Source organism: Rutidosis leptorrhynchoides, chromosome 8, assembly GCF_046630445.1.
Source record: "Rutidosis leptorrhynchoides isolate AG116_Rl617_1_P2 chromosome 8, CSIRO_AGI_Rlap_v1, whole genome shotgun sequence".
NCBI lineage: Eukaryota > Viridiplantae > Streptophyta > Magnoliopsida > Asterales > Asteraceae > Rutidosis > Rutidosis leptorrhynchoides.
In genome coordinates, this window is record NC_092340.1 from 221,828,645 (window position 1) to 221,852,304 (window position 23,660).

A 23,660-nucleotide genomic window follows, 5' to 3' on the forward strand; every position below is an offset into this window, starting at 1 on the left:
TGGTGAAAAGCGAACATCATTAACCCGTAAGCATAACATGCTTCTTTATGTTGCATGTTAGAAGCACTTTCTAACTTACAAAGTTCTACGTTGGGATATGTTGAGTCAAAATAGGTTTTTAACCCGTAGCGTAAAATTGCATTTGGGTTCCCCGCATTTAACGCTTTAAAGAAAACACGGCATAACTTACAGTGTCCCCAATGTGATATACCCCATCTTTCAAATGAAAGCCTTTTATAAACTAAGGCATGCCTGGAACGTTCTTCAAATGTTCTACAAACTAATTTTTCCATAAATAATTGTGCCGACGAATTCTGACTGACTTTAGACAAGATTTCATCAATCATGTCCCCGGGTAGGTCTTCTAAAATTTTTGGTTGTCTATCCTTAACGTCCATTTTGTTTTTATACTGTAAAACAGTCGAGAATTAGATTCGTAAAAGATAATTATCAAATAATACAAGCAATTTTCACATACAACAAAAAAAGTACAAGCATACTTATTTTACATATTTTACACCTCATGATTACAACTCTTTATTCCGACTCACTAGTTTCTTCCTCTTCGGACCTGTTTCGTTTTGCTAATTTTCTAGGGATATATGATGTTCCTCTAATACAAGCCGTTGTTTTCACAAATGGTTTAGAAAAACCTGGCGGCTTAGAGGTTCCCGGGTTATTGTTACAAGTTAAGAAATACGGGTGTTGACGATACATATAAAGTTCATCGGGGTTGGAATCAGGTTTCTCTATTTTGATGCCCTTTCCCTTATTATTTTCTTTTGCTTTTTCAAATTGGGTCAAGGTAATTTCTATAACATTATCGGAATCCTCATCGGGAATCGATTCATCGGAAAATTGGTAATCTTCCCAATATTTTGCATCCTCGGTGGAAACACCATTGACCATTATTAATTTAGGTCCATTCGTTGAGGGTTTTCTTTTACTTATATGTTTTTCTATGGTTCCTAATATTTCTCCTCCGGAACCTTTTCTTCTTCCGGTTCCTCTTCTTCTGGTTCCTCTTCGAGAATTTGTGAATCTTCCCAATATATATTTGACTCTTCATTATTATTAGGTGAGTCAATGGGATTTGTACTAGAGGTAGACATCTATCACAGAATATCAAACATGTTAAGAGATTAATATATCACATAATATTTACATGTTACAATTTGTAGTTTCCAACAAAAAAATATTAAGCAATCATTTTTAAAGAAAACACGGTCGAAGTCCAGATTCACTAATGCATCCTAACAAACTCGATAAGACACACTAATGCAAATTTTCTGGTTCTCTAAGACCAACACTCGGATACCAACTGAAATGTCCAGTTCATATTGATTATATACGTTTCATATTAATTGATTTCGTCGCAAGGTTTTGACCTCTATATGAGACATTTTTCAAAGACTGCATTCATTTTTAAAACAACCATAACCTTTATTTTATCGATAAAGGTTTAAAAAACATTTCGTAGATTATCAAATAATGATAATCTAAAATATACCGTTTACACACGACCATTACATAATGGTTTACAATAAATATATATATTACATCGAAATAAGTTTCTTGAAAGCAGTTTTTACACAATATCATACAATCATGGACTCCAAATCTTGTCCTTATTTTAGTATGCAATAACGGAAGCTCTTAATAATCACCTGAGAATAAACATGCTTAAAACGTCAACAAAAAATGTTGGTGAGTTATAGGTTTAACCTATATATTATCAAATTAATATAATAGACCACAAGATTTCATTTATTCAATAATCTTACACTCGCAAGTGTATAAAAATCATTCTATGATGAACACCTGGTAACCGACATTAACATAATGCATATAGAATATTCCCCGCATACTCGCAAGTATGTCATAAATTGGCAATCGCAATCACCATATAAATCGAAGTATTAAAGCATTCCAAATTCCAGAATGGGGTTTGTTAGGCCCATAGATCTATCTTTAGGATTCTCGTCAATTAGGGGTCATTTCCCTAATTCTTAGGCTACCAGACTTGAAGGGCCAATATTCGGTTTAATAATCCAACCATAGAATGTAGTTTCACATACTTGTGTCTATTTTGTAAAATATTTATAAAGTTGCATGTATTCTCATCCCAAAAATATTAGATTTTAAAAGTGGGACTATAACTCACTTTCACAGATTTTTCCTTCGTTGGAAATAAGACTTGGCCACTGGTCGATTCATGAACCTATAAAAAATATGTACATATATATATCAAAGTATGATTTAAATATATTCACAACATTTTTTATTACGTTTTTATGATTTAAGTTTGTTAAGTTAGCAATCCTTGTTAGTAACCTACAACTAGTTGTCCATAGTTAGATGTACTGAAATAAATCAATATATATTATCTCGAATCAATCCTCGACCCAGTGTATACAAGTCTCAGGCTAGATCACAACTCAAAGTATATATATTATTTTGGAATCAACCTCAACCCTGTATAGCTAACTCACACATTACTGCATATAGAGTGTCTATGGTTGTTCCGAAATATATATATAGTTGGGTCGATATGATATGTAAAAACATTGTATACGTGTCTATGGTATTCCAAGATTACATAATATGTATAATACAGTATAAATTAGTTAGGATATGTTTAGTGTAGATTAGTTACAAAATTTTCGTTTCTAAAACTAGCAAATTTATCCAATTTTGTTTTACCCGTCATTTCTTCGTTTCAAATCCGTTTTGAGTGATTCAAGTTGCTATGGTTTCATAATGAACTGAAATTTATGAAACTAAATAGAAAAAGTATAAGTTTATTGTCGGAAATACATGTTACAAGTCATTTTTTAAAGAGGTAGTCATTTCCGTCTAAAGAACGACATCTTGATGACCATTTTGAAAAACATACTTCCACTTTGAGTTTAACCTTGATTTTTGGATATAGTTTCATGTTCATAAGAAAAATCATTTTCCCAGAAGAATAATTTTTAAATCAAAGTTTATCATAGTCTTCAATTATCAAACCCAAAACAGCCCGCGGTGTTACTACAACGGCGTATGTCCGGTTTTACGGTGTTTTTCGTGTTTCCAGATTTTAAATCATTAAGTTGGAATATCATATAGATATAGAACATGTGTTTAGTTGATTTTAAAAGTCAAGTTAGAAGGATTAACTTTATTTGCGAACATCTTTAGAATTAATTAAATTATCTTCTAGTGATTACATGTTCAAATCTTCGAATAAGATAGTTTTATATATATGAATCGAATGATGTTATGAACATCATTACTACCTCAAGTTTAGTAGGTAAACCTATTAGAAGTGACAAAAATTGATCTAGCTTCAAAGGATTCTTGGATGGCTTGAAATTTCTTGAAGTAGAATCATGACACGAAAACAAGTTCAAGTAAGATTATCACTCGAAATAAGATTGTTATAGTTATATAAATTGAACCAAAGTTTGAATATGAGTATTACCTTGAATTAGAAAGATATCTTACTGTAAATAAGAAAGATTTCTTGAGATTAGATGATCACTTGAAATGGATTAGAAAGCTTGGAAGTAGACTTATAAACTTGAGAGTATTCTTGATTTTATGAAACTAGAACTTATAGAATTTATGAAGAACACTTAGAAATTGAAGATAGAATTTGAGAGAGATCAATTAGATGAAGAAAATTGAAGAATGAAAGTGTTTGTAGGTGTTTTTGGTGATGGGTATATGGATTATATATAAAGGATGTGTAAGTTTGTTTTCATGTAAATAATTCATGAATGATTTATAATATTTTTTGTAATTTTTTGAGATATTTCATGCTAGTTGCCAAATGATGGTTTCTACATGTTTAATGACTCACATGGGCTGCTAAGGAGCTGATCTTTGAAGTGTATATACCAATAGTATATACATCTAGAAGCTGTGTATTGTATGAGTACGAATACTGGTGCATACGAGTAGAACTATTGATAAAAATGAATGTGGATGTAATTGTAAGAATTTTTGTTAAGTAAAAGTACTTTGATATGTGTCTTGAAGTCTTTCAAAAGTGTACAAATACATCTTAATACACTACATGTATATACATTTTAACTGAGTCTTTAAGTCATCGTTAGTCGTTACTTGTAAGTTTTGTTTTGAAACCTTTAAGTTAATGATCTCATTTAATGTTGTTAACCCATTGTTTATTATATCTAATGAGATGTTAAATTATTACATTATAATAATATTATGATGTATGATCTCATTTAATGTTGTTAACCCATTGTTTATTATATCTAATGAGATGTTAAATTATTACATTATAATGATATTATGATGTATGAATATATCTTAATATGATATATATACATTAAAATGTCGTTACAACTATAATCGTTACATATATGTCTCGTTTCGAAATCCTCAAGTTAGTAGTCTTGTTTTTACATATGTAGTTCATTGTTAACACACTTAATGATATACTTAATTATCATTTTATCATGTTAAACATAGTGTATCTATATCTTAATATGATTCATATGTATTTAGTAAGATGTTGTTATAACGATAATCGTTATATATATCGTTTCGAGTTTCTTAATTCAATAATCTCATGTTTATGTATATCACTCATTGTTAATACACTTAGTAAGATACTTACTTATCATAATCTCATGTTAACCATATATATATATATATATATATATATATATATATATATATATATATATATCATGTAGTTTTTACAAGTTTTTAACGTTCGTGAATCGCCGGTCAACTTGGGTGGTCAATTGTCTACATGAAACTCATTTCAATTAATCAAGTCTTAACAAGTTTGATGGCTTAACATGTTGGAAACATTTAATCATGAAAATATAGTTTTCATTTAATATATAATCATGGAAAAGTTTGGGTCACTATATTTTTAAGCATGTTTTCTCAGGTGCTTAGAGGTTTGATGCTTTCGCTGTAGTAGTATTGCTGTGTAGACTCCCGCTGCTCTTGTTAGAGAGGTCTTTGCATGAAACGTTTACCTTGCATTTACAACTATGTTACTTTGAAACAATGAATTTGTAATGACCTGCGGGTCTCGTACTTATGTTAATTGCTTCTATTCATAGAAGCCCACTTTCGTTTGTAAAACTTATGACGTTAGTTATGACGTCACCCGGACGTCACCCTTTCTTATGAATGCAAACTTATTATAAAACAGCATATAGTGTTTGACCTTATAATGATCCTGTTGTTGATGATCCGTACACGTTAATCTTGTACGGGGCATCACATTTGGTATCAGAGTGTTGGTTGTAGGGAATTAGGCTGCATTAGTGAGTCTAGACCGGACCGAGTAGGATTCACTAATAGGACTAATCTATAACTTGCTAGTTTACTTGTTTCTGTGAAACTTGCTGCATACTGCTGCTTACTTTTACTGCTATATTCCGTTTACTGCTACTTGTTTTCACTACTGCATGCTACTATCTACTTTCGATTGCATGATAATTGTTATTATTACCATGTTATTTACTGCTATAGATAATCTAGACTGTCGTAGTTACTTTTCCTAATACATGCTTGCTATATGACTTACTGACATGGAAAAAGTTATTTTTTCATTGTTCAGATGTCGGATATCCCGCCCATCATCATTGACTTGGAGAGCGACTCAGATTCATCTGCCGCCTCGCCTGCTACTGCTGGCGACTCATAGATCCCGTCATTGCTACCCTCCAGTGACTCTGGCGATTCATCCTCTGGGGATAGTTGCCACGCACCTGACCTGATGATCATCTCAGACGGGGACCCAGAGGAGATTCCAGCTCCACCTAGCCCAGGACTCCCGGAGCCACAGCACCATTTCGATGGTGCTGTGATTCCTGGGGGGAAATGAAGACGGTCCTTTCCGTAATGAGCGAGGACATTGGGTCAGACACCTTGCTGATGGACATGTCGTGCTGATCTCGCCTAGCAGATATCGACTAATGACCACCGGTCGAGCAGATCCACTCTCAGATGATTTAGACGACTCATCATCCGATGACTTCAGCGAGGAGGATTCCTACGAGGATTCCGACGAGGACCCTGAGGAGACGCCCGTGCATCCGCCCTCTACCCTGCCGAAGAAGCGATATCGTTTCGATGGTACAGTTATTCGAGGGGTTAACGGAGGTAGACCATTCGTGGACGCACGCGGACAGTTGGTTAGGGTTACCGCCCGTAAGCGGGTTATGCCTTACCCTGCCGATCCATTCGTGCATAAGGCTTCCTGTTATGAACTGTCTACTTCTGGTGCTGGACCGTCTGCACCACCAGCACCACCAGCATCATCTGCACCACCAGCTCCACCTGTACCATCTGCACCGCCTGCCCCACCAGCATCCCCCGTCGTCGAGGAACTGACGAGGGAAGTGCATATCCTCCATTCTTGGGTAACTCAGCTCGAGGACCAGGTGTCCCACATGATGGACATCCTTTACCCACTGTCACCATAGGGCTATTGTATTATATTTCATTATGTAATCCCGTTTGTAATTTCATGTTTTACTCATGTATTGTACGAACCGTATGCGGATGTATGTCACTTTCTTATTTAATGAATGGAACTTAGTGTTGTTCTATTTACGTTACTATATGATGATTATGTGGTATCTGTATCTAGTTGCATTACTTAATTAGCAAGTGTTGTGTTGATTCCATGCTGGTTACCATATACCGTATTACTATTTATTGAATGCTGAATTTTAACTTAAGTCGAAATTTCTGTTTCGAAGATCAATGGCAAATGGAAGATCAACGCCCACAGCAGCATAGATTGAGGAGATGATAACTGAACTAATAGTCGCAGCAATTGCGAATGTCAACCCCCAAGCTCCACCTGTTAACCAGAACAATCATAACGGGTGTACCTATAAGGAATTTCAAAGCTGTAAGCCCCACAATTTCAGTGGTACTGAGGGGCCAGTTGGACTGACAAGATGGTTTGAGAAATTGGAAGCTGTGTTCCGTGTGAGCAACTACTCAGAAATGAACAAGACTAAGTATGCCTCCTGTACACTGTCGGACGGTGCTTTAACCTGGTGGAACACACGTGCTCAGGCTAAGGGTATTGACGAGGCTTATGCTACACCGTGGGAGGAATTTAAGGGGGCTATGATCGAGGAGTATTGCCCCAGAACAGAGATTCAGAAAATGGAAGCTGAGTTTTGGGAGTTGAAGGTTGTGGGAACTGATCTTGACGGTTATAACCGAAGGTACTTGGAACTAGATTTGATGTGTCCCACGATGGTTACCCTGGAATTTAAGAGAATGGAACGGTATTTATGGGGACTTCCCAAGTCCATCCAGGGAAATGTCACCTCTTCGAAACCAGCTGATGTCCCCGAAGCTATGCGAATGGCGCACACCCTGATGAACCAAATTACCAGCAAAGAACCAGGAAAGGCAAAGTCAGAATCGGGAGCTAGTAATGAGAAACGCAAGTGGGACAGCAACAAGGGAAGGGTCTTTGATCAAACCCCAGCTAAGAGGCATGAAAGTTTCAACGGAAACAATGACAGTAGGAACCCCAACCCGAACCCTAGCTCAAACCCTAACTACAAGGATAGTCTCCCGCAGCGCAAGAGATGCTACAAGCATTATACCGGGTACTGCAACGTGGTCTGCAAAAAGTGTAAAAGGACTGGGCATATTGGCAAAGATTACAAGATCACCACCCCAACTGTGAAGACAAACCCTACTGGACCAAGGAAGTGCTATGAGTGTGGACAACAGGGCCACTTCAGGAATGAATGTCCCAACAAGAGAAAGGACAACGGGCCAGCGCGTGGAAGAGCTTTCAACGTAAACGCAAGGGATGCCCGTGAGAACCCCGACTTGGTTACAGGTATATTCACTATCAACAATCTAATAGCTTTTGTTCTATTTGATACTGGTGCCAATATGATTTATGTATGTAGACACTTTTGCTCGAATATAAATTGGTCATTAGTTCCTTTAAAGGAGAGTATGCTTGTTGAGGTAGCCAATGTAAAACTTGAGAAAGTTGACCAAATTAGCCTAGGAGGTATTATCAACATAGCTGGTGTGGATTTCGAGATTGACTTGATACCCATAAAATTGGGAAGTTTTGATGTGATTGTCGGTATGGACTGGTTGACCAAGGTAAGGGCCGACATTATCTGTGGAGATAAAGCTATTCGTATACCACACGAAGATGGTGAGCCACTGATTATTTACGAAGAGAGATGTAACTCGAAGCTGAACCTCATTAGTTGCATGAAAGCACAAAAGATCATGAAGAAAGGACGTCTTGTTGTTTTAGCACATGTGAAAACATTAGAAACCGAGGTGAAGAGCGTGGATGATGTACGAATTGTGAACGAATTTCCCGATGTCTTTCCGGAAGAATTGCCTGGATTACCGCCATCGAGAGCAGTGGAGTTTCAGATCGATTTAGTGCCAGGAGCTACACCTGTAGCTCGCGCACCTTATCGACTCGCACCTTCTGAAATGCAAGAGTTGCAGAGTCAACTACAAGAATTGCTAGACTGTGGATTTATTCAACCAAGTTCTTCGACTTGGGGCGCACCTGTTTTGTTTATGAAGAAGAATGACGGATCTTTTCGCATGTGTATCGATTATGGTGAGCTGAACAAGTTGACGATGAAGAATCGGTATCCCCTTCCCAGAATTGACGATCTTTTCGATCAGCTGCAAGGATCAAGCGTTTACTCTAAGATCGGTTTGCGATCAGGTTAACACCAGCTAAGGGTAAAGGAGAGTGATGTGGTGAAAACTGCGTTCAGAACCCGTTATGGTCACTATGAGTTCCTCGTGATGCCATTCAGTTTAACCGACGCACCTGCCGTGTTTATGGATCTCATGAATCGTGTATGCAAGCCATACCTGGATAAGTTCGTTATCGTCTTCATAGATGATATCCTCATCTACTCCAAAAGCAAAGAAGAACATGAGCAACATCTTCGGCTAGTGCTTGAACTCTTGAGATAAGAGATACTTTATGCCAAATTCTCCAAGTGTGAGTTTTAGTTGAAGGAAGTCCAATTCCTGGGTCATATTGTGAGCGATCAAGGTATTAAAATTGATCCCACAAAGATCGAAGCTATCAAGAAGTGGGAAGCCCCCACTACTCCGACTCATATCCGCCAATTTTTAGGTCTCGTCGGTTACTACCGAAGATTTATTGAAGGTTTCTCTCTGATTGCGCGTCCTTTGACCGCGCTGACTCACAAAGGGAAGAAGTTCGTTTAAGAAACCGAACACGAATCAGCATTTTAAACCTGGAAGCAGAAGTTAACCACCGCGCCTATCTTATCACTTCCTGAAGGCAGTGACGATTTCGTCGTATATTGTGATGCCTCAAAAAATGGTTTTGGTTGCGTATTGATGCAAAGAACGAAGGTCATTGCTTATGCTTCTCGTCAACTGAAGATTCATGAGCGAAACTACACTACTCACGATCTTGAACTTGGAGCCGTTGTTTTTGCGCTCAAATTGTGGAGACACTATCTTTATGGAACTAAAAGTACTATCTTCACCGACCACAAAAGCCTCCAACACATATTCGATCAGAAACAATTGAACATGAGACAGCGACGATGGATCGAGACACTGAATGACTATGATTGTGAACTTCGTTACCATCCTGGCAAGGCCAATGTTGTAGCCAAGACTTTGAGCTGAAAGGAGAGGATGAACCTCTTCGTGTTCGGGCCTTGAACATCACCATTCATTCGAACCTCAATAGCCAAATTCGAGTAGCCCAAGATGAGGCTCTCAAGGAGGAGAATATTTCTCATGAACACTTGAACATTCTCGTCTCTCGATTCGAGGTTAAGGAGACTGGACTCTGATACTTCGCCAGAATAATTTGGGTGCATAGATATGGGAATTTGCGAAGCCTCATTCTAGACGAAGCCCAAAAGTCAAGATATTCGATTCATCCAGGAGCCGGTACAATGTACCACGATCTCAAGGAACAGTATTGGTGGCCTAATCTTAAGAAGGATGTTGCAACTTATGTTGGGAAGTGTTTGACTTGCTCGAAGGTTAGGGCCGAACATCAAAGGCCATCTGGGTTATTTCAGCAACCGGAAATCCCGCAATGGAAGTGGGAAAGGATAACGATGGACTTCATCATGAAACTACCAAAGACGGTGGGCGGATACGATACCATCTGGGTTATCGTTAACCGTCTTACCAAATTTGTACACTTCTTAGCCATGAAGGAAATGGATACGATGGAAAAACTCGCTCAACTATACATGAAAGAGATTGTATCTTGTCACGGTGTGCCCTTATCGATTATTTAAGAACGAGATTCCCGTTTTGCTTCCAGATTTTGGCGTTCTTTGCAAGAAGCCTTGGGGACTCGTCTCGACATGAGTACTGCGTATCACCCACAGACCGACGGACAAAGCGAACGTACAATTCAAACTTTAGAGGACATGTTGCGTGCTTGTGTTATTGATTTCGGGAAGGCTTGGGAAAGGCATTTGCCGCTAGCTGAATTCTCTTACAATAACAGTTATCATTCGAGTGTTAATGCCGCACCTTTCAAAGCGTTGTATGGCCGCAAATGCCGTCTCCTATTTGTTGGGCCGAAGTAGGCGAAAAGCAAATCACCGGACCCGAACTCATCCATGAAACAACTGAGAAGATTGTCCAAATTCAAGCGAGACTCAAGACGGCCCGTGATCGCTAAAAGAGTTATGCCGATCTTAAACCTAAAAACTTCAAATTCAACGTGGGTGACCGTGTAATGTTGAAGGTCGCACCTTGGAAAGGTGTAATCCGTTTTGGAAAATGTGGAAAGTTAAACCCGCGATACATTGGTCCTTTTGAAATCTTGGAGAATATTGGACCTGTTGCTTATCGACTGGATCTTCCGACTCAATTGAGCTCAGTTCATCCTACCTTCCACGTATCGAATTTGAAGAAGTGTCTTGCTGAACCGAAACTTATCATACCACTAGAGGAACTTACGATTGATGACAAACTCCACTTCGTGGAAGAACCTGTTGAAATTATGGACCGTGAGGTCAAAACTTTAAAACGCAACAAGATTTCGATCGTCCGAGTACGATGGAATGCCAAAAGAGGACCCGAGTTTACCTGGGAATGAGAGGATCAAATGATGCAGAAGTATCCTCACCTTTTCCCGACTCCTCCATCTACCTCAGCTTAAAATTTCGGGACGAAATTTTCTTTAACAGGTGGGTAATGTAACGACCCTGGATTTTCCAACTTATAATATTAATATTTATTATTGATACTTGCTTGTTAATAAATGTATTCTTATACATTTTTACTTATTACCGTATTTGACTTTCCATGTCCTGACTCATCTTTTCGACACATGCTTTTCACGAATAATATTTCGAATATTACTTACGTACATAATTAATTATTATTAATTATTTCTAATTAACTAATGTAAGTAGTTAATTACTTGGACTTTTACTAATTTGTTGCTTACTTATACTTGGGCTTATATTATTGGACTTGGAAGCCCACCCTACATTACTTAATGGACTACTAGTAAGCCCACTATTATGCTAATGATTCTTTTAGGTTAAACTTGGATTAATTAGTTAAATGAGGAGACAAAGATGTTTCAAGCATGCATGACCACCTTTCCTATGCATTTAACTTATTACTCTTCCTAGCATACAACACTCTCCCACACTTGAAAGATGAGTTTTGACTTCCCCTTTTGGCCATCAAGGCCGACGGTTCTAGCAAGGGAGGAGTGAGCTCCATTTTCTTTTTTTTGTGCTACTTATTTGCTAGCCTTACTTCATTTTACACACAACTCATTCTTACACTACTTTCACTCTTTCTTTTTCTCTCTAAATTGTAAGTAACAACTTTATTTTTCTTTCTTCTTTTTCCTTTAAAAATCACCAAGTTCATCATCAATTTACTAGTTTGTTGTTGTTGTTCAAGATCAAACTTTATAGTTTGTATCTTCATGAATCTTGTTTCTTCCATCCTTAGTTGATGAGAAGTCAAGAACAAAAATCTAAGCTTGTTAGCTTATGGTTCTACACTTGAAGTATTATAAAGATCTAAAGTTCATAAGCTTTAAGGTCTTACTTGTGTTCATGTTTTGGAAACTTAAGGTTTATTGTCTTAAGATCCAAGCTTTGGCTTGAATCTTCTTAAGTATGAAACAAATATGAACTTATTAATTGTAACTTTAGTTTATTTATTTCTTTTGTAAGTATTTCAAGTAGTGATTTATTTAATTTTGGTCAAGTATTACTAGTTAAACTTGATCTCATTTTTCTTGGAACTAAAGTTTAAACTTTGTAAGTTTAAGAACATGGAAGTTTAACTTTCTAGTTATAACTTCATACACTTATGTTGGATCTAAGTTTCTATGGCTTATGGTCTTCCAATTTTGTCTAAAACAAAAGCTTATAAGCTTATATACATTTTACAAAATAAAAATCTAAGTTTCATAGCTTATGGTTTTATTAAAGTAAAGATAAAAGTTCCATAACTTAGGATTTAACTTAAGAACACTAGATCTAGAATTTCTAGTCTACGATCTTCAAGATCTAACTAAGATCTAAGTTCTACAACTTAAGATCTTGTTTATTTAGTTTACATTCAAGTTTATAGCTTAATATTACTATTAGAACTCATGTATGTGTCAGATCTAAGATCTTGATGTAACTTTGGTTCATCAACCTTCTTACAACTCTTAAATGAGTTGTGCTACATATCTTAGATATACACTAGTGTCATGATGGTTAAAACTTGGTTAAGATGATGCAAACACATCAACGATTTGTACACTTGAAGCTATAAGCATCAAGGATGCGAACCGTGATGAGCATCAAGCACCAAGAACCCACAGGAGCACTTTGCTTACTGTTTTATGGGTCTGATCAGGCTTCCTGGGCTACTGTAAAGTTTATTTCTAGTTATTTTGGTTCGATTAGATGATTTTCTGTTTAGGCCTCGTCTTAATCCGACTTACGGTTTAGGATTTATAGCCTTCCGAAAGTCACTACACCTTTGTAATGTTGTGCTGAAATTTCTGACCTACTCAGACTTAAACTGTCGCCACAGTCAAAGGAAGACGAGTTGGGTTATGAAAATTTGTCAGTGGTTGGAGGACTCACATACGGAGCCATAGCCACTGATTACACGTCTTTTCGATTTGTATAGAGTTCGTAGCAGCTGAACGAAGTCAGCCCTTGTTTCAATCTCTATTCTTGATTGAAACTTACTTTACTCTTTTGATTGATGATGAATGATGATGATACTTAAGACCTAATTTACATACTTTTAAACCTTTGGGAACGATGTACTGACTTAGTAACTTTTGACTTAGGTAGAGGACCAACTACTTGCTTACTTATCTCGTATCGACTTTACTACTTTTCATTGCGAGTTATAGCATCCTTTTTTTACTTTAACTATTTTGGGAACTGAGAATACATGTGCTTTTTACGTTTTACATACTAGGCACGAGTACTTAAACTTTATATATGTGTGGTTTATACAACGGTATAAACTTTCCCCATAGCTAGGTAACGTTTAGTCATTGGTCTTTGAACCGGTGAACGCGAATCTTAGATATGGATCCATAGGGTTTGACATCCCCACTCGGGCTAGTAGCGCTAGCATTTAACGGGTGTTTAATACTTCGTAAACTTACGCACTCGCCAAATGTACTTTTAGGGGGTGATATTACGTTAAGTTAGTTACCAAGTGCCCACGGTTGAACATATACTTTTCATACTCTTTTAAAATACGAAATCGCGTGGCCTATCTTACATTACTATTATACTTAAACTATAGCTCACCAACATTCGTGTTGACGTTTTTATGCATGTTTTCTCAGGTGCTTAGAGGTTTGATGCTTCCGCTGTAGTAGTCTTGCTGTGTAGACTCCTGCTGCTCTTGTTAGAGATGTCTTTGCATGAAACGTTTACCTTGCATTCACAACTATGTTACTTTGAAACAATGAATTTGTAATGACCTACGGGTCTTGTACTTATGTTAATTGCTTCTATTCATAGAAGCATACTTTCGTTTGTAAAACTTATGACGTTGGTTATGACGTCACCCTTTCTTATGAATGCAAACTTATTTTAAAACAGCATATAGTGTTTGACCTTGTAATGATCATGTTGTTGATGATCCGTACACGTTAATTTTGTACGGGGCATCACATTAACCCCATTCGTCCTAATAAATGTGGTATCGTCAACATCGAACTTAAACCCTCATCAAACAAACATCACTACAATAGTGGTATGGCTTCGTCAACATCGAACTTTAAATCTATACATAAGGTATCGTCAACATCGAACTTAAACTCTCTTCAAAATGAACGAACAATATACTCTAGGATATGGTATCGTCAACATCGAACTTTAACCCATACCCCACAAGAAAATAAATCATATACATACATATATAATTATTCCACTCACCTTAAAAATTCGGTGGCGGTTTTATACTTCCGAAAGCTTCAAAGCAAAGTACCTAATACAATAAGTACTCAATCAACACACAAACTAGTTGGACTAAACACCAACAATTTACTCATGTGCATTTAATGACTTAAATGCATTAAATGCCCCATTTACACCAAAATCGTTTACTTAATGTCAAGACCATCACAAATCACTAAAAGCTAGTGGTTAATGTCCAACCACACTAACTAATACACAATTAGGGTGTTTCATACCCATCTTTCCCAACTAGGTCAATTGTTACCCATTTGACCATTTCAAAGTCAACACACCCATTTCGGGTCATCCACAAACCCACATAACACCCATTTACTTAACAACTAGGTGTGCTAGTAATTAACTAACCAATTATGACTCATAAGCCCATTTATCATTTCAAAACCCTAGGTTAGTCATCTTTGAGTTCTCATGACTCAATCTTACCCAAGAACACCCAAAATCACCAAATATGGGTTTTATGTTCATCACTAACCCAAACCCTAACCCTAACCCTAACCCTTAAACCAATTAAAATAAGGAAATCAAAGTTAGAGCTTACCACCACAATCACAACGTAGCTAGTGGATAGATGAACAACTTTAACACACGCGCTTTGGCCCGAAAGCAACTTCTTCCTTCTCGATTCGAGCACTCTCTCTCTTAAATGGGTTTCTCACTCTAGAACCTTTAATTGGAGAGATGATAAGGTTGGTGATAATGTTTAGTGTGTTTCAACCTCCAAAAAAACTGGCAACTAAATCCCCAACTCGTCCTCAAGTGAAATTACCAAAAAGCCCTTCAAAAATATCAATTTAAAAGAAGCAAAATCCGGCAACAGTAAGAGTGCGCGGCGCGCTCCCTTAGATGTGAGCGGAGCGCATGATGTCCAGATCAATCACTGACCTCTGTTTATTTACACAATGTCTCCTACACTTCATGTACTCTATTTACATCCCTGTACGATAAACATCAGGGTCTTACAAAGTAATGGTCCATAATTTCGTAGGTATGAAGTTTTGAATTATCATAATATACAAAGTAGAAAGGAAAGGTAGTAGAACGATTTGATTTGTCAAATTACCAAAATATCCAAAAAAGACTGAATCATCAAAAAAATATTTTCTTGATATTTTCAGAGGTTAAATAGAATACAAGATTCGTGTAACATGGCACATGATGACGGTATAGTCTGTGAATCATCATGTTCCATTAGAAACTCAGCATGACTTACTGTAATATAATCACGTTGATCAAGTGTCTTTATATGATACTAACTCATGCTTCAGTTCCCAACATTTCTTTAAAAACATTCATAATTTAAACTCGAAGATTTACAGAATACAGAAACTAAACAGTTTCCTTTATGATGTAACACTGATAGTGCCAAGGGATAAATGATTTCAGATAAGAATAGTTATGAAAATATCTTCATAATTATCGAAGATATTTATAATGAAAGATTCGATGATGTTTTAGAATTTTAAAATATCTGGAATCAAAGGATGATGCAGGAAATATGTCTGCGAAGGTTTAGAATAAGGAGTAAGGTGTTTACTAGTGATTTCAGCAGACACTGAATCATTTGGATTCTTTGAAGGTAGATTTCGTCTTTGTAATTTGTCCACAGCCTCCTTCATGGTTTGCTCAATCGTTTTTCAGCACCAAATTTTTCTCATTTTCTGAACTTTTTCAACACACTACTCTTTATCAACTCTCGGCTGTTAAGGTCATTTACAATTTTTGCTGCTTCATCAGCATTTTTTCCAAAATTCGTAAAACTAGTTCGTAGTTTAGGGTGTTTTTCAGAAACTTCACATTCGCAGTATGTAAGTCTAGGAGGTAGACGTTATATGTATATATATATATATATATATATATATATATATATATATATATATAAATATATATATATATATATATATATATATATATATATATATATATATATATATATATATATAGCTGTTTCAATGAATATGAGTACATGATAGGGTTTCAATGAATAAGTATAGTGATTTTCGGAGAGGCTTAAGTCAAAGGGTAATGAAGTTGTTGATATGTTTACTGTTAATATGGTGGAAGGTAAAAGGTTCCCCGGTAACGATGGCGAAAGCAAACTTATATATCAAAGTTATAATCAGGCTTATTCAAATGAAAAGTCGATGTTGATTTGCTGGAGATGTGACAAAATTGGCTAATTTGGAGAGGGATTATAAAGTTATTTTCGGTAATACCAATGCCAAGGGATTATAGATTCGTGTTAAACTTCTATTTAGGTTCTAAAAGTTTTCCAGGTGCATGACTATATGCATAAGTCCTTCTTTTCGTAGATAATGTGTGGTTGGATCATCTTCTCGATTGTTCATTAGTTGAGGTATCTTCAGGAATTTCGAAGAGTTTGAACACAGATTGTAATCGTTAATATACATATGATGTTCTAGGATTTTGAATGATACAAATATTTTTCTGGGTTCTATGAATAGAAATGATGTTCTAGCACAGTTTTGAAGTCAAAGTATAGATTTGAAAGCTGTAGGGATCTAAGAGTGATGATACCAGTTATATATCGAATTGAATTATGAGATTTCAAAATAAGAATATGTAATTGGATTTGAATGAGTATGGTTATTTTGATTTCTATAAAAGAATGTATATTGTTGTGAAAGTAGGGAGTATAGTGGATGATTTGCTGAATCAAAATCTAAGAATGTAACATATTAATTGTGAAATTATATATCTCTCGGGTATTACCTACCCGTTAAAAGTTTCACAAATAATCTTTTTGTACGAGAGAATTTTATTAAAAATTTTATGAAAATATTATTATGTATATTTTCTTCAAATGTAATACAGATTTAATGAGTTAATATCATATTAAGCTCATTTGATTTTCAGCTGGAACTAGAAATGAATAATCTCTAAAACTTTAGAAATTTCGTAATTTTCGTCGATTATCACATCAACGTAAATGAAATTATGAATCAATACTTCATTATTCATTTTTTATTGATAGTTACTCGGTGAATGATGTTGGTGTCCGTGGAATTCTTGTGAACTTCGCACGGAACGAATGATGTTGTCTAAAAATTTTCGAGTACATCAAATATGAAAGTGTAAAATCAAACATGTAATTGATTAATACACTTGATTTATTATGAATTGCAATTCATTGAGTTTGGGACAGAGATTGTAGTTAACAATGGTTAAGACTTTAACGAAGGATGTACATCATTGCATATAAGTAATATGAATTAACCGAGTAGTATCTACCCTTATTTAATTCATACATAATAGCTTAGTACGGAAAGATATATTATGATTTCAAGATTTATATATATATATATATATAAGATATACATATAAATTCTTCAGTGGAAATGGGTTAATACTTCATAACTTGTTATTTCAACATACCCATTGATGATTGTAATGTCGATATTGTCGATGATTATGGAGCTGTGTAACCTGTGGTGCTACAGGTGCTGTTGGTGTTGACGATGCTGACGGCACTAACAGTGCTGGTGATGCTAACGGTACTGTTGATGCTGCTGGTAAAATAAGTCTAGCTTGTAAATCGTGCACCATTTCGGTGAAATGTCCCGTTCATATTGATTATAAACGTTCCATATTAATTGATTTCGTTGCGAGGTTTTGACCTCTATATGAGACGTTTTTCAAAGACTGCATTCATTTTTAAAACAACCATAACCTTTATTTTATCGATAAAGGTTTAAAAAAAAAACATTACGTAGATGATCAAATAATGATAATCTAAAATATACCGTTTACACACGACCATTACATAATGGTTTACAATAAGAATATATTACATCAAAAATAAGTTTCTTGAATGCAGTTTTTACACAATATCATACAAGCATGGACTCCAAATCTTGTCCTTATTTTAGTATGCAACAGCGGAAGCTCTTAATAATCACCTGAGAATAAACATGCTTAAAACGTCAACAAAAATGTTGGTAAGTTATAGGTTTAACCTATATATTATCAAATCATAATAACAGACCACAAGATTTCATATTTCAATATACATCCCATACATAGAGATAAAAATCATTCATATGGTGAACACCTGGTAACCGACATTAACAAGATGCATATAAGAATATCCCCTATCATTCCGGGAAATCCTTCGGACATGATAAAAACGAATTCGAAGTAGTAAAGCATCCGGTACTTTGGATGGGGTTCGTTAGGCCCAATAGATCTATCTTTAGCATTCGCGTCAATTAGTAGATCGGTTTACTAATTCTTAGGTTACCAAGCAAAAGGGGCATATTCGGCTTCGATCATTCACCCATATAATGTAGTTTCATTTACTTGTGTCTATTTTGTAAAACATTTATAAAACTGCATGTATTCTCATCCCAAAATATTAGATTTTAAAAGTGGGACTATAACTCACTTTCATATATTTTTACTTCGTCGGGAAATAAGACTTGGCCACTGGTCGATTCACGAACCAATAACAAATATGTACATATATATCAAAGTATGTTCAAAATATATTTACAACACTTTTAATACATTTTGATGTTTTAAGTTTATTAAGTCAGCTGTCCTCGTTAGTAACCTACAAGTAGTTGTCCATAGTTAAATGTACAGAAATAAATTAATATATATTATCTTAAATCAATCCACGACCCAGTGTATACACGTCTCATGCTAGATCACAACTCAAAGTATATATATTTTTGGAATCAACCTCAACCCTGTATAGCTAACTCCAACATTACTGCATATAGAGTGTCTATGGTTGTTCCAAATAGATTGGATATTTTTTGATTTTGTAGCTACGGGAAATATTGTAACAATTCTATACAAATCATATCCTAGCTAACTTATATTGTGTTATACATGTATTCTAATATATATAGATGGGTCGATATGATATGTCAAAAAATTTGCATACATGTCTATGGTATCTTAAGATTACATAATATATTAGAATACATGTATAATACAATATAAGTTAGCTAGGATATAATTTGTATAGAATTGTTACAATATTTCCCGTAGCTACAACAATCAAAAAATATCCACTCTTGTTTTACCCATAACTTCTTCGTTTTAAATCCGTTTTCAGTGAAACAAATTGCTATGGTTTCATATTGAACTCTATTTTATGAATCTAAACAGAAAAAGTATAGGTTTATAGTCGAAAATATAAGTTACAAGTCGTTTTTGTAAGAGGTAGTCATTTCAGTCGAAAGAACGACGTCTTGATGACCATTTTGAAAAACATACTTCTACTTTGAGTTTAACCATGATTTTTGGATATAGTTTCATGTTCATAAGAAAAATAATTTTCCCAGAAGAACAACTTTTAAGTCAAAGTTTATCATAATTTTTAATTATCAAACCCAAAACAGCCCGCGGTGTTACTACGACGGCGTATGTCCGGTTTTACGGTGTTTTTCGTGTTTCCAGATTTTAAATCATTAAGTTAGCATATAATATAGATATAGAACGTATGTTTAGTTGATTTTAAAAGTCAAGTTAGAAGGATTAACTTTTATTTGCGAACAAGTTTAGAATTAACTAAACTATGTTCTAGTGATTTCAAGTTTAAACCTTCGAATAAGGTAGTTTTATATATATGAATTGAATGATGTTATGAACATCATTACTACCTCAGGTTTTGTGGATAAACCTACTGGAAATGAGAAAAATAGATCTAGCTTCAAAGGATCCTTGGATGGCTTGAAAGTTCTTGAAGCAGAATCATGACACGAAAACAAGTTCAAGTAAGATTTCCACTCGAAATAAGATTGTTATAGTTATAGAAATTGAATCAAAGTTTGAATATGAGTATTACCTTGTATTAGAAAGATATCTTACTGTAAATAAGAAAGATTTCTTGAGGTTGGATGATCACTTTACAAGATTGGAAGTAAGCTATGAAACTTGGAAGTATTCTTGATTTTATGAAACTAGAACTTATAGAATTTATGAAGAACACTTAGAACTTGAAGATAGAACTTGAGAGAGATCAATTAGATGAATAAAATTGAATAATGAAAGTGTTTGTAGGTGTTTTTGGTCGTTTGTATATGGATTAGATATAAAGGATGTGTAATTTTATTTATATATAAATAAGTCATGAATGATTACTAATATTTTTGTAATTTTATGAGATATTTCATGCTAGTTGCCAAATGATGGTTCCCACATGTGTTAGGTGACTCACATGGGCTGCTAAGAGCTGATCATTGGAGTGTATATATGAAATGTCCCGTTTATATTGATTATAAACGTTCCATGTTAATTGATTTCGTTGCGAGGTTTTGACCTCTATATGAGATGTTTTTCAAAGACTGCATTCATTTTTTAAAACAACCATAACTTTTATTTTATCAATAAAGGTTTTAAAAGCATTACGTAGATTATCAAATAATGATAATCTGAAATATACTGTTTACACACGACCATTACATAATGGTTTACAATAGAAATATATTACATCGACATATGTTTCTTGAATGCAGTTTTTACACAATATCATATAAACATGGACTCTAAATCTTGTCCTTATTTTAGTATGCAACAGCGGAAGCTCTTAGTATTCACCTGAGAATAAACAAGCTTTAAACGTCAACAAAAATGTTAGTGAGTTATAGGTTTAACCTATATATATCAAATCGTAACAATAGACCACAAGATTTCATATTTCAATACACATCCCATACATAGAGATAAAAATCATTCATATGGTGAACACCTGGTAACCGACATTAACAAGATCCATATATAAGAATATCCCCATCATTCCGAGACATCCTTCGGATATGATATTAATTTCGAAGTACTAAAGCATCCGGTACTTTGGATGGGGTTTGTTAGGCCCAATAGATCTATCTTTAGGATTCGCGTCAATTAGGGTGTCTGTTCCCTAATTCTTAGATTACCAGACTTAATAAAAAGGGGCATATTTGATTTCGATAATTCAACCATAGAATGTAGTTTCACGTACTTTTGTCTATTTTGTAAATCATTTATAAAACCTGCATGTATTCTCATCCCAAAAATATTAGATTTTAAAAGTGGGACTATAACTCACTTTCACAGATATTTCCTTCCTCGGAAATAAGACTTGGCCACGGATTAATTCACGAACCTATAACAAATATGTACATATATATCAAAGTATGTTCAAAATATATTTACAATATTTTTAATACGTTTTACTGCTTTAAGTTTATTAAGTCAGCTGTCCTCGTTAGTAACCTACAACTAGTTGTCCACAGTTAGATGTACAGAAATAAATCAATATAAATTATCTTAGATCAATCCACGACCCAGTGTATACAAGCCTCAGGCTAGATCACAACTCAAACTATATATATTATTTTGGAATCAATCTCAACCCTGTATAGCTAACTCCCACATTACTACATATAGAGTGTCTATGGTTGTTCCAAAATATATTATATATATGGGTCGATATGATATGTCAAAACATTGTATACATGTCTATGGTATCCCAAGATTACATAATATATTAGAATACATGTATAATACAACATAAGTTAGCTAGGATATGATTTGTATAGAATTGTTACAATATTTCCCGTAGCTACAACAATCAAAAAATATCCAATCTTGTTTTACCCATAACTTCTTCGTTTTAAATCCGTTTTGAGTGAATCAAATTGCTATGGTTTCATATTGAACTCTATTTTATGAATCTAAGTAGAAAAAGTATAGATTTATAGTCAAAAATATAAGTTACAAGTTGTTTTTGTAAGAGGTAGTCATTTCAGTCGAAAGAACGACGTCTTGATGACAATTTTGAAAAACATACTTCCACATTGAGTTTAACCATGATTTTTGGATATAGTTTCATGTTCATAAGAAAAATCATTTTCCCAGAAGAACAACTTTTAAATCAAAGTTTATTATAGTTTTTAATTATCAAACCCAAAACAGCCCGCGGTGTTACTACGACAGCGTATATCCGGTTTTACGGTGTTTTTCGTGTTTCCAGGTTTTAAATTATTAAGTAAGCATATCCTATAGATATAGAACATGTGTTTAGTTGATTTTAAAAGTCAAGTTAGAAGGATTAACTTTTGTTTGCAAACAAGTTTAAAATTAACTAAACTATGTTCTAGTGATTACGAATTTAAACCTTCGAATAAGATAGTTTTATATATATGAATCGAATGATGTTATGAACAACATTACTACCTCAAGTTTAGTAGGTAAACCTATTAGAAGTGACAAGAAATGATCTAGCTTCAAAGGATCTTGGATGGCTTGAAAGTTCTTGAAGTAGGATCATGACACAAAAACAAGTTCAAGTAAGATTTTTACTCGAATTAAGATAGTTTATAGTTATAGAAATTGAATCAAAGTTTGAATATGAATATTACCTTGAATAAGAAAGATAACCTACTATAAATAACAAAGGTTTCTTGATCTTAGATGATTACTTGGAATGGATTAGAAAGCTTGGAAGTAAACTAGTAAACTTGAAAGGATTTTCGAAGTGTTCTTGAAGTGTTCTTCCTATGATGATTATAGCTTGATTCTTGAAGTAATTTTTAATGAAGATAATGATTAACTACTGGAAAAATTCGTTCATAAGTGTGTGTGTGTGTGTGTGTGTTGAGAGAGAATTAGAAAGAGAATTGGAAGTGAAATGGAGTGAAAGATGAGTGGTAAGTGGTGAGTGGTGAGTGGGGTTAATAGGAGTTCTAGTTAGTTGACTAGTTCATGGTAGAAGTTAAAATCGATTAGCCATGCATGACATAATCAAGATTGGAATCCCATGCTAGTTCCTACTGGTATATAACCATAGTAAGTACGTCTAGAAGCTGTGTATAATACAGGTATGAATACGACGAGAATTCTTGATGAAAACAAAATGGGAATGTAACTATAGCCATTTTCGTTAAGTATGAGTGTTTTGATATATGTCTTGAAGTCTTCCAAAATTATATTAATACATCTAAATACACTACATGTATATACATTTTAACTGAGTCATTAAGTCATCGTTAGTCGTTACATGTAAGTGTTGTTTTGAAACCTTTAAGTTAACGATCTCATTTGATATTGTTAACCCATTGTTTATTATATATAATGAGATGTTAAATTATTATATTATCATGATATTATGATATATTAATATATCTTAATATGATATATATACATTTAAATGTCATTACAACG